Source organism: Camelus bactrianus, chromosome 1 (genome assembly GCF_048773025.1).
Source record: "Camelus bactrianus isolate YW-2024 breed Bactrian camel chromosome 1, ASM4877302v1, whole genome shotgun sequence".
NCBI classification, from domain to species: Eukaryota; Metazoa; Chordata; class Mammalia; order Artiodactyla; family Camelidae; genus Camelus; species Camelus bactrianus.
The window spans coordinates 99,576,096-99,588,688 of record NC_133539.1 but is presented as its reverse complement, the minus strand read 5'-3'; positions in this window follow the sequence as shown (position 1 = coordinate 99,588,688).

The following is a 12,593-nucleotide window of genomic DNA, read 5'->3' as shown; positions in this document are numbered from 1 at the left end:
ATATTTTGGAATGTAAACTTCCAAATAAATATACTTCAGAATTAAAAATTGCTATTTCAATGCCCACTGTAATTATAACCATTTTATTAACTTGAAAACTCCAAGAAATTTTTAAATATTTTATTGATCTTATCTGGTTTGTTTTCTTGATCAATCCAAATAAAGTCATATGATTTATCATTCATAGATAAAGCCCCCCAAAATAGGAAGAACGAAAGAAAAAGAAAGAAAGATGGAATGGAAGAGAAGGAAAGGGAAGGCAAAGGAAGAGAAGAAAATGGAAAAAATATTCCTTTATTCAATAATATTTAATTATAGTGTACTATGTGTCAGGCATCTGTGAAATGCAAGGGCTGTACTGATAAATAAAAATGGACAAGATTCCTATCCCCATGGAGCTTTTCATCTAATCATGAAGCCAGATATTAATGAAGTAATGATACAAAGGATACAAAATTTATAATTGTGATATATGATAAAAAGAGTTTTATATGAAAATTTAAAAAAGGAGTAAGATGTCCCAAAGAAGTGAAAGTAGAACAAAGAATTAGGTGGGAGCAGGGAAAGAGAAGGTTAAGGAATGTGCCCTACAAAAGAACATGTGCAAAGGCCCTGTGGCATGTTTGGAGATGGTTAAGATAAAGGAACTTAAACAATAGTAATATGACATAGAATTATGTTGCTAAAATAGACTAGAGATGTAGGTTAAAGCTAGATCACACATGACTCTTGCTCCAGGTCTTGGTCTTTTATCTATCAGGATAAATTTGACTAATTGGAATCTGTTGAAGTATAATTTTAAGTAAGAATTTGACATCACCATATACACATTTCAGAAGGATATATATATAACTATGGTGAAGAGAATAAAATGAAAGAAAACAGGAGTGAATATAAGAAGATCAGTTAGGAAATGTTGAGGAGATGAAAGGGAATGGTGCCTTGGAATGGTTTGCTAGAGGTAACAGGAAGACAACTGGATGTATTGGAGAAACATCAGAAGTAGCCCTGATAAGAATTAATGACAAATTGTATATTGGGGTTATGTTTCTGACAGATATAATTAGATATGGTGGTACCATTCATTGAGAATGAAAAAACCAGGAATGGAGCAGGGAAGAAATGAATGAGTTCTATTTTAAACATGTTGAGTTTGAGATGCCTCTTACTACACTACATAATAAATTTAAAGTATTAAGTTGCACATTATGAAGTTTTATAATATTAGTAGTTAGTTCTAATTAGTAATAAGTTTTTTAAAAAATAAGTCATAATTGATTTAGAATATATGCATCAAAATATTTCCAACTAGAGACTATATCCAATCTAACTAATGACCAAGTATGAGAATAGAATAAACATGTTCACACATGCAAATTCGAAAATACATGTATTCCTTTGGACATTTTCCCAAGAAGCTAATGGAGAATATGTTCTACTAAAATGGAGGTGTGAATCAAAATTGAGGTAAATAAAGATTCAAAATCAGAAGACCTAAACACAGAGAAGAATTCACTTACTGGGAAGCATTTTACAGGGCTTTTGTCCAGTATGAGAAGATTTGGCTGGAAGTGCAAAGAAATTAAGCAAATAAAAATGTAAAACAATTATTACTCCAGGAAAAATAAAGGTAAGTTAGAAAATTTTAAAAAGGTAATCTTAGCGTACCAACTTGGTTTAAGAGTGAACAATAATTATGTAGTCAAAATAGTAAGGGAAATATGAAATTTTGATAAATTGATGGGTAAGTATTAAGAAATATTGTCTTGTCTAGCCAGATGAGCAAAGACACATCTTTCTGAAACTATTTGGCTATCAGAGCAAAGCTTGACACACACACACACCTTCTCTGGATGATAAACCCTGCCTGCTGTGCTGAGAAACCATGACCCTTAACCTTCCTTCCATAAGAGTCAAGAGTCTCCCCGTTCTTCTCTACTACATCTTGAGTCGGGGGTGGGGGGGGGGTCGTTTCATTAAAGCTCGCTTTAGCTGCCTTCCGTGAGAAATTCTGTACCTCTGTATAAAAGTGCACTCACTTAGGGAGGAAATGTAGCCTCCCTCTAGCGTCACTTCTGAACTTTGATTGCAATACACAATGTATTAGACAGCACAATGCAGGAACCAATTAACCCCTCACTGACCTCACAGGACTTAGTGTTTGTTGCCCAACAGAACTGAAAAGGCAGAAGTGGATCAACTTTCACATAAGCAAATGAAGCAACATGAGGGAAAAGCCAAGACATTAAAGGACCAAGAAGAAGAGGAGCTTGAGGAAACGGGTCTGATGGAGAATGTGGAACATGCACCCCAAGAGACTAGCATTAAGGATCCTGTGGACAGACACAGAATCCAAACACCCTCTAACTATGCATGGGTCGGATTATACCACTGAAACCTGAAGAAAAGAATTGGTAGAGTTCTGAATTTTGTATTTCTTCAGCTAATTTTTTTTTTTTTTTTTTTTTTGCTTGCTATGATCTTCCTTCCTCCATGATATGAGACCAATGACTGGGTTTGACTAACCATTTCTTAGGTTCCCAATTAAGTTCCACCTCTTCAAGATCCTTTCCATACGATTTCTAGTCATCACAGAGCTACCCGTCTGTCCCCCTACTTCATTCTGTATTGATCATTGTATTATCTTTTTTAAAATTTTTATTTTTTTTTATTTTGTTTGGGGGTGGAGGTAATTACACTTTTGTTTATTTATTTATTTAATGGAGGTACTGGGGATTGAACCCAGGACCTTGTGCATGCTAAGCACACACTCTACCGCTGAGCTCTACCCTCCCTGCAGATCACTATATTAACATTTTCATGCAAATATATGACAAGGACCTGAGGTTAAAAAAAAGTGTCATATGTTTCTGCATTTCCCACAACCATTAGCACAGAGGTAAGTGCCTTGAGGACACTGTGCACTTTATTCTTTATAGTTTGATGTTAATACACATACAGGGCGACCTACACATGCCCACATATATAACCTGTGTTCAATCCATTTAAAAAACAATCCATCTATATATCTATCTATTGTCTTAAGAGATTTCTAATATTTCTGATTATAATTTTGAAATTAATTTTGAAATTGTTAAGCTTTGGGGAATTTTATGTCAATTGTTAAACATGGTCACCATTGAAAATTAAATTGTTTTAAAATATAAATTATCTTAAATATATTTGAGTTATCCAAATACCTTATCTTTAAAGGTGAAAATACTCAAGATTCATCACTAATTATTTACCACACTTTACAACTATCTTGCTCTTCAGGTCATTTGCATCCATCGTGTAAATATGGTGAAAATATGTAATTGTGCACTGCAGGCAACCCTTCCCACCTCTCCTTGAAGTATGTCACATTTGTAACTTGAAATTGGCAAGGTGGGAGTGTTTACACTACGAAATTTGAAAAATGCCACAAAACAGGCCTTATATTTTGTTGGTTTTGTCACCTATTACATCTAATGCAGATTGAACTGAAAAGTGTGTCATGTAGGAGGAGGGTAGAGCTCAGTGGTAGAGCACATGCCTAGCATGCCTGGGGTCCTGGGTGCAATCCCCAGCACCTTCATTAAAAAATAAATAAACAAATAAACTTAATTACTTCCCCCAACCAAAAAAAAAAAAAAGTCATGTCTAGACCCATTACATTGTGAACAACACATAAAATTGAAGAAATATTCTTTCAAATTTGAAAACTGTTCTCCTATTCAGCAACGAAGTTATTGACGTCATTGACGAACACGTGAATTCCTATATATTCTTCATTAGTTCATGTTCGTCTTACCATAAATAAAAATATCTACCAACATTCATGTTGGAACTATATGCGTTCATCAGCTGAGACAATAGTTTGGCTACAGGTAAGAGTTTAGCACCAAATTTAAAAAATCATTCTGTGGGAAGCAATTGGCTACATGGAATTTACAATAAAGAATATTGTATACTTTATTATTTTTAAATTGTATATTATGTAGTATTTATATAAGTAAAGTTTATGACACATATTTATGTGTGTGTATATATATATATAAATTTTATATATATATATATAAATTTTTTCATGCAGCAAGTTACTAAACATTTGCCAATATAGCACTGCCCAGGATAATTGTTTACAATGCAAATTCCCAGGCCTCAATCCCTCAGATTCAATTAATAGATCTTGAGTGAGGCCCAGCAATCTCTTTCAAACAACTCTTTTTTTTTTTTTCCTATGGTGGAAGTCTTAAGTTTGATTAGGGAAGAAGAGAAAAATAAACAAAATGAAATATAGTGTTTGAGTTGAGAAGAGTTCTAGATACCAGCAGATGCTTCCATTAAGAAACCAGCCGATGAAAGGACTGACTTCTCTTTTTGTGGAGGGAAAATACCTTGTGTTCATGATCCTGTACTGGGTATTTTACAAAGTAAATCTTTTTCATAAATTAAAACTAAAATCTTTTTATTCAAAAGAATACTTATTTCCTAAATAATTCATTGATCACCCTCATTATAGTCAAAACCAGTGTGAAAACAAGAAGCCATTACAGAATTATACGTGAAACATGAATGTCCATTATAGTTTTTCTTTCTCCTAGAAAACTAATACAATGAAAATGGTCTTCAACCATAAGGTGAAGATTCGGCTCGTGGAATGTTGCACTGAAGTGTTCTCTATTGAGAATACCAAACTGCAACCTGCACCACTGAAGTTTATAAATTCTTTCATTATAAAACATCCTTTAATATTTTATCAATATTTCCAACCCATAGTAGATAAATACTTTGAAACTTTTTCTCTTCATGGCATGATATTCCTTTATTATATGACCACCTAAATGACTTTATCCATAGAAGGGGGTTTTGGAAACAGTTTTAAGCCAAACAACTTTAGTTGTTTCTGATGAGAAGCCATTAGACATCCATCCAGTCACTGATTCAGTCCAATTCTGTTAATCCTTTTTAATGTGTTCACATCCAATCCCTTGTGATTTTATATTTTTATTGTTCAACAGTAAGAGAGGAATAACAAGCTTGCCCGGGTTGAAACATTAAAATGGATCAGGAAAATTATTCGTACAGCTATCAGAATTCTTAGTACAAAGAGATGTACAGTAACTATTTGAGTGAATTCAAACTTATTTTCTCACCCCCCACCCCCAAAATAAAAAAAGGACATGCTGCACTTCCTTAACCACTTTTGCCCCCAAGCTGTCCCCAAGCATTGCACATTGGAACATACTCGAGTTATTCAGATGGGTCATATGTAGGGGCCTTGATCTGATTCACTGTAGTTACCTCTAAAAGGCCACATTCTCACATTTTGTAACATATATTTAAAGGTGAAAAGAAAATTTCTGTATCAATTGTGAAGGAAAAAAAATGAATGATTTCCGACAACATTAAGCAGATTCTACTTTCTAGACTTCCTCACTTCTGGGAGCCTGTGAAAATCAAAATATGATGACTCTTCACATAGTAGAAGCCAAGCAGGTCCATCACTTTATCTGTCCTTAATATCTAATTCAAAAGTAACCAGCTACATTCGCAGCAGGGCTTACTAGATAAATTAATTCAAAGCCCCTTAGCACCCTTACAATAACTAGAATTAAACTTTCCTTGTCAGGAGCTTAACTATGGCAAAAATTTAAATTAAAAATGTCTTTTTGAAAGTTTCAAAATTAATAAACCCAATTCATTTGTGACACTAGAGACAATTTAAGTTTTGCAATTAAATAACCAAAGGAAAAGTCATATGAAATCCTTTTCCTGAATGCCTTAAAAGTTAAAGAATCATGCTTAAAATGAAAAGTCCTAGGTTTTCCACTTTTGATAAGCTATCTGTTAGTATCTTGGTGATAATATATTTTCATCATTAAATTTTTAATATAATAAAATAATGCTCCCTATATTTATTTAGCTACAAATTCTTTAATACACAATTATGTGCTTACATATAATAAGAACTGTGGCTAAACATTTGTAAGTAGAATATTATTTGGAGCTTTAAATTATATACATTTAGAAGGCCGGTGTGTTTTGTTAGTTCTGGAAATAGGTCACTTCCTCAGTGTTAATTACTTACAGTCTAAGTACAAAGAAAACTAATCAAAAAATTTTGCTAATATTAACATCCTTTTGGTTTTATTCTCCTATTTGATTTTTAAAAAGGATTTTTGGAAACTCATGATCATGGAAGGTTCACCCTATATTATAATTAATTAAAAAACAATTTTTGAATGCACATTATCCAATGTTATATTTCTCACATGATAACAGATGTAAGTTTTTTCAACTCGTTGTTTGTCTAATCTTCAGGATGTATTTTTAGAAATATATTTAAAATATTTTTGGATCAAATGAAAGTGTCTCTCCTATTCTTACTACTGCCAAGCCTATGATTTACACACAGTTTAATTATTCAGATGTTTATTATGTTCTACATAATGAAATTTGGACCCTCATATTTTCTTCCTACATGCTCAGTGCAGGCTGCAATTATAGCCACAGATATCTGTTTATTTGATGAATTTTGCTTCTTCTGCATAGTTTGATAAATATGGAAATAAGTCAAAACCTACTTTATATACAGTAATTAAAGTGAAAAATCTAGTCATGATGCAAATCCTTAATTGGACTCCAGGAGAGATATGCAGAATTTCTCTTTAATAATATGGGATGACTGGGGACAGAAAAACAAAGCACACTAAAATATGGTTTAGAAGCACAATTAATCACAAAACAGAAAACAACCAATTTAGCATAGCTCATTCAGTGACTCTCATGGCTCAGGTAATGTTCTTTTAATCATCCGGCTCTAATATTAAAGTTGTGTCATGTGCATCTGAAATAAAATACAATATATATGCTGATCTTCAGTGTGAAACGTGTTCTTTGGTCTAATTTGTAAACAGAGCCCTTTCATAATAAAATGCTTAGACTACTTAATGACATATAAGTGAATGATCAAAGCAGTACAAAATGGTTTTAAATGTATTCTTTAAATATATTAAATTTTAGACAAAAATAAATAAATAAATAAGCCTTCAGGGTTCATGACAAGTTTTTAGTTCCTGTGAAAATTTTATTTGGTCCTCATAAAGTAGAAACGACTAGCCAAGACATGTTTTAGTCTTGTGACATATAAAGGATACACTTGTTCAGTAAAATTAAAGGAATGCATCCTAAGATGGTGTAAATGTATCTAGAAAACAAATCAGAAAAACATCTATGTAATCTAAAGCTGTAAGTACTTGTTTTCATATGCAATACTTTCATTTCTCTAATCAGCTAAAAATCAGCCACTGTTGTCTCCTAATTTGATTATAAAGATATTATTCTCCATATAGGTTTTTGTAACATCTCATTAAAGGTATAATTGTATGAGTTGGCTTAACCAGAAAAAGCTAGATTTATCGTGTTACTTTGTTTAAATAGAAATCCCATTATTCTGTTTTTCTGTGGAACATATCTCAGCCCCATGGTAAATGAAGGAGAGCCCTGTGTTAGAATTTGGAAAGGGTCTGTCTCCAAAATTATCCTGAATTTCCCAAGTACAACTCAAATGCCTGTGTCTGTGTCCTGAGAGGAGCCCAAAGAGAGGCTTATGCCTCCATGCCTCATAGGCAATTGATGACATTATCACAAGGATCATTTTTCTGCTCCCCAGATGTGTCCATCAGGAAAAACCATGACCACAGCCTCCATGCTGAGAGCAGCTGAAATCAGAGAGGCTTGATGTCCAGGATTCAAATCACTGCAAAACTCTTTCTAGCCCAGGACACCTAACCTACCCAAATAGATGAAAGGAACCAAAGACAACTGAGTTTAGATGGAGTCTTCTCCTGGTTTCCCAAGATGCCCTGACATCTCTATGAGGCACCTGCCATAAAACTTAAAGGCTTCAGGGAGGCTGCCCTTTGATGTCTCTTAATGACAGCCGGCCAGCCTTTGATGTGGTCCTGTGGCACACGTTTTCATTTGCAAACTGAAGCACAGATTCATAGCAAACAATTTCTGCACCCGATCAAGGTAATATTGTTGGTGCCCATCTCTAGAAGACATGCTTACAACCAAGAAAGTGTAAATTCTATCTTGCTTTGATATATAGAAAACACCTGTATGAATTTAATTGTAATTGACCTGATGTAAATATCCAGATTTCCCATGGAATAGGAAATTCCATGTGTAAATTTCACATTAGACAATATACTTTCCTTGTGTAATAACAATAATAATGTGAGGAATAATACATAATAATAAGGTCCTATTCCTTTCAGATAAATACAGCAGACTTAGAAGTAAATGTACTATAATTAACTACAATACACTCAATAACTTTCAGAAATACTTACTAAACCTTTGGTTTTCCACTTTCCATTGTAATTAGAGCTTTACTTTTGACTAAAAGTTTATTTATGTTGTTTTCCAATGTCATATGTTCCTAATCTCAAATTTTGGAAATACTAACTACATAATAAAGGTGATCTATCCTTCTCCACACCTTTAGACATATGAGTGGTTTCTTCTTTTCTGCAGTTCAGATTAAATGAGATCACATACCTGGATTTTCCTATGTTGTTCATAAGAAGAAAAGGCAAAGAAATAAAGTCTCTCAGTAGCCCTGGAAGGCAAATTTCTAGTTGCATTAGCTAGAGGCTTTTGAAATTCCTGCATCCATTTTGATTTTATGCGGTAAAAATAACACTACAATCCTACATCAGAAAATTGTATCTATATTATTTAGGTAATAATCAAAGAATACAGGATAATGACTTGATAATTAGTCCTCTAATTCATTTGCTCTTTCAAACCAAAATTACTTTCTTGGTCTTATATTATAGAAATTGCTTTATTACTAAGAAAGTTTAACATAGGTTTCAACTGTGTCATATAGAATTGCCTTCATATCCCATAATATTTGAAATATAAAACTACAAAATGTGATAGCTCTTTATTATCAAGATGAAATCATGCCCCCCAAAACTAAAAAATTTATTCCTGAAAATTTTAGCCCGTAGTGATGTTTCCTTATAGAGAGACATTTATTTGGGGAACTTAACAAACCTTTATAGATTTACATGTCACTAACAGGTTTTTTTCCCCATAACAAAAATCTCAAAAGTTTCATTCTGTCTCCCAGAGTGGTTGTGTTATTAGTCATACAGCCATATCCTAGGTGCCTACGTGGTCCACAGACTTAAGCTAGTTGTATTATTTAAAAATTTTTAAAAGCTAAAAGTATGCCACCCTTTTAAAAGTACAACAGGTTATTGACATCATTTCAACAAAAAAAAAGGAAGGAAGGAAAGATGGTAAGAAAGAATGAAGGGAAGGAAGAAATTACTAAAACAGTGCTTCCTAATATCTGAAAACAGTATTGACATTACCATGTAGAGACCACCTCAACCTCCTCATTGGAAATACACAGATTTAATTGCATGTTGTAAAACCATTTTGATCCTGTGAAGCCTCAAAAAGTGCCTTTAAATTAGTATTTCTCTCTAAATAATTTATTGAAAGATGAACAAACCAGGCATTTAAAATTCTAAATGTGTTATTTTGAAGAAAAAAATGTAGATTGAGTATCTAATATTCCTTTATCACTGAAAATATCTTAGAGCTTCTAAATATCTAAAAGAAAATATAGAAAGCTATATAACATATAGTAAACATATAAAACTATAAATACCGTTTATAGTGCAATATATTACATGTCAATCATAACCAACAAACTAGCCTCTTTTTCCTCTAACAGGTTACAAATACATACGAGAATGCCAAGCTTTACAAAACAGACAAACACATGCACTCCATAAAAACATCAGAGGGCTCTAGCAGCTTCACGATCTGACAGTAAAAATTATTACTGTTCTCTGAAGACATGCATTTACAAAAAGCAAATCACATATGACCTTTCACTTTCTTTCCCACCATCCCCACCACCCACAATTTTAGGTAGCTGGGAAGAAATTTGTTCATCATTTCGTAAATTTCAAAACCTATGCTTCGGGGAAGACTGAAAACTCCTTTGTCACTTCTCTTCAAAATATTTCAGATTTGAAAAGTAAAGTCTCATTCACACAGTACCCAAAAATCTTGATTAATGCCTTTCAACATCTCTATTTCTCTCTCATATTTATCATATGAACATATAAATTGGAAAGGAAAAAAAATACTATTCACTTGTGAATGATAGGATTATAACTCTACTGTGAGCAGTAAGTTCCCTTTTGAGGAGATACGCTTTTGAAACTGGAAATATCTGTCAAGAATCCTAACCCTTCTGCAGGCTGTTTTGTGAAATGTTCACCATGCAAGTATAATAATCATGGTGGTGCATCCCTCCCTCAAAAAAGTTCATAGTTCTGGGTAAAGCAGAAACTCAAGCAACATAATTTCAATCATTATTTCGGGGAGAGAAAAAAAAAACGTGTTTCACAATTTAAAGATATCACCATAAAATACGTTGCTGCAAAACTATGTTAAATTTATTACTTAAGTTAATATCCATGTGATGATCACGAAGTGATTACAGTGTCTTCCTCTAGCCCTACAACCCAACGTGCAGATATGCCCCTTGTACTCAGAAATCTGCTCTTGAGAGGATACTAAGACAAGCAAGTCTCCCGTGATACTTGCTGTGTGCCAAGCGCTGAGAGCATAGGATACACATATCAACCTCACTCCTCTTTACACAGCTCATCTCAGATTTGTGCAATAGATGGAACCATTGTTACAGGATCATCACGTATATATTACAACCACACCTGTACATCTGAAGCACAGAGAGGTTAAGCACTGTAGCCTGGATCATACACTCCGAAGGCAAAGGCACCATTGAGACAGTACTTATTTGTCTTCCTGGGTCAGAGAAACAGACATAACTTTCTAAGTGGCCCTAAGGGCAACTAGACTTTCTAGTTTCAGCCTCCAAAGGAAGGGAGATAGACCTTGCCACCAAAGAAAGGGGGAAAGTCAGAAAGAGATGGCCGGTGAAATTAGAGTGAGGGGCAGCTGACCTCCTAGTCAGCCAGTTGCCTGAGCTGGACCCTCCTTAAACAGAAATGCTCATCGAGCTTGGAACCCCTCACCACCTCCATGAAGTCAGAGCCTCACTTCTCCAACTACAGGTAAATACTAAACGAGGAGATGCGCCATGGGTCACCAAGCAGAAATGAACACTGGAAGATGGGCCTGACTCGGTGTGACACCTGAGATGGGGTGGGGGCAGGAGAAGCTGGGAGCAGCATGGACAACAGCAGCAGAGCAGGAAGAAGCCCAGAGTGACAAGGGAAGGAGAAAAACATTCTGCAAGGGGAATGAACCCATTCTCCAGCAGAGAAGAGGAGAGGCAAACAGACTTGCCAAGATTTGTACTGAGCACAACAAAGCCTCACTCACTGAACATTCATGTAATGGAGCACAAGGCTACAAAACCCAGCCTCAAACATCACAGACAGGTGGATGGGGACCAAAGGAACCGAAAGGATTTGAAAATAGCTGATGGAGAGTGTAGAAAGCAATGACTTAGCCATCATCAGAAAACATTTACCCACTCCCCACGCACAAACGGGAAAAAACGTGGTCAGAGACAGTGCTGTCCTGATGCAGTCTGTAACCAATTGCCATGTTTGATTTCATCTTTAGAAAATGGAGTTAAGAGTTTCTCTGCAGAGCTATTAGAGTGTTCTCTAGACAATCCGTGTTTAATTACAAGTTTAAGGACCTCAGTAGGGGTTTTTCATGTTCTAATAGCTAAATACAGCTGGATCCTAACAAGACACTGGACACTGGACACATGTGCAGAGATAACATGACTCAGTTGTAGGCTGATGGGGAAAGAGACCAAACAATGCCAAGACGACCTTGGTGCTCCGTGGCCTCTGCAAGAAGATTACCAGGTTCAGTCTCTCAGTCCATTCTCCATCAGCTGTCAGACTACCCGGTACGTGCTAAAAGATTTAGGCACAACAGGGTCAGCAAGCTGATTCCAATGAAGTAGACGAGTGATACTGAGATAGGGTTATTGTTTGAGCTTAAACTCTTTTGAGCACTTTCCTTTTTCCCATCTTCATTCTTTTTTATTTTTTCCTTCTCCAGGTTTTTCTTTGTCCAGCCCTTTTTGTTTTTCTCACCCCTAAGCATCTCCCTCCTCTTGATGTGGTTCACATCAGCCTAACAACCTCCCTCCCTGCTCACCTGTGTCAATTAGAATCTAGTTTTCCACCACAGATTAGAAAACAGAGTGATGCTCTGGGGTCCCATAGAGTAAAATATGTGTGCCTTTCCCTCTCTCTTCCTCCTCTGAAACTCTTTTAACCTATCCTTTTGTTTTATAATTTTTGTTTTTTAAAAGCTCTAAAAATATATAGGAGAAGGATTCACGCTTTTCTTTCCAGTTCAAATGTACATACAGAAGTATTTAGCATTTGCCCTAAACAGAAGTTGCTAATTTGAAAATCTATTTGAATTCTATCCAATTAGCATAAGATATGACAATATAAAGTCTCTTTCCTGTAATAGAAAGCCTTCTATTTTAGAAAAAGCTAACTGATAGAAATTAATACAAACAGAAAGTATCATCTCTTTAAAATCCATTATAT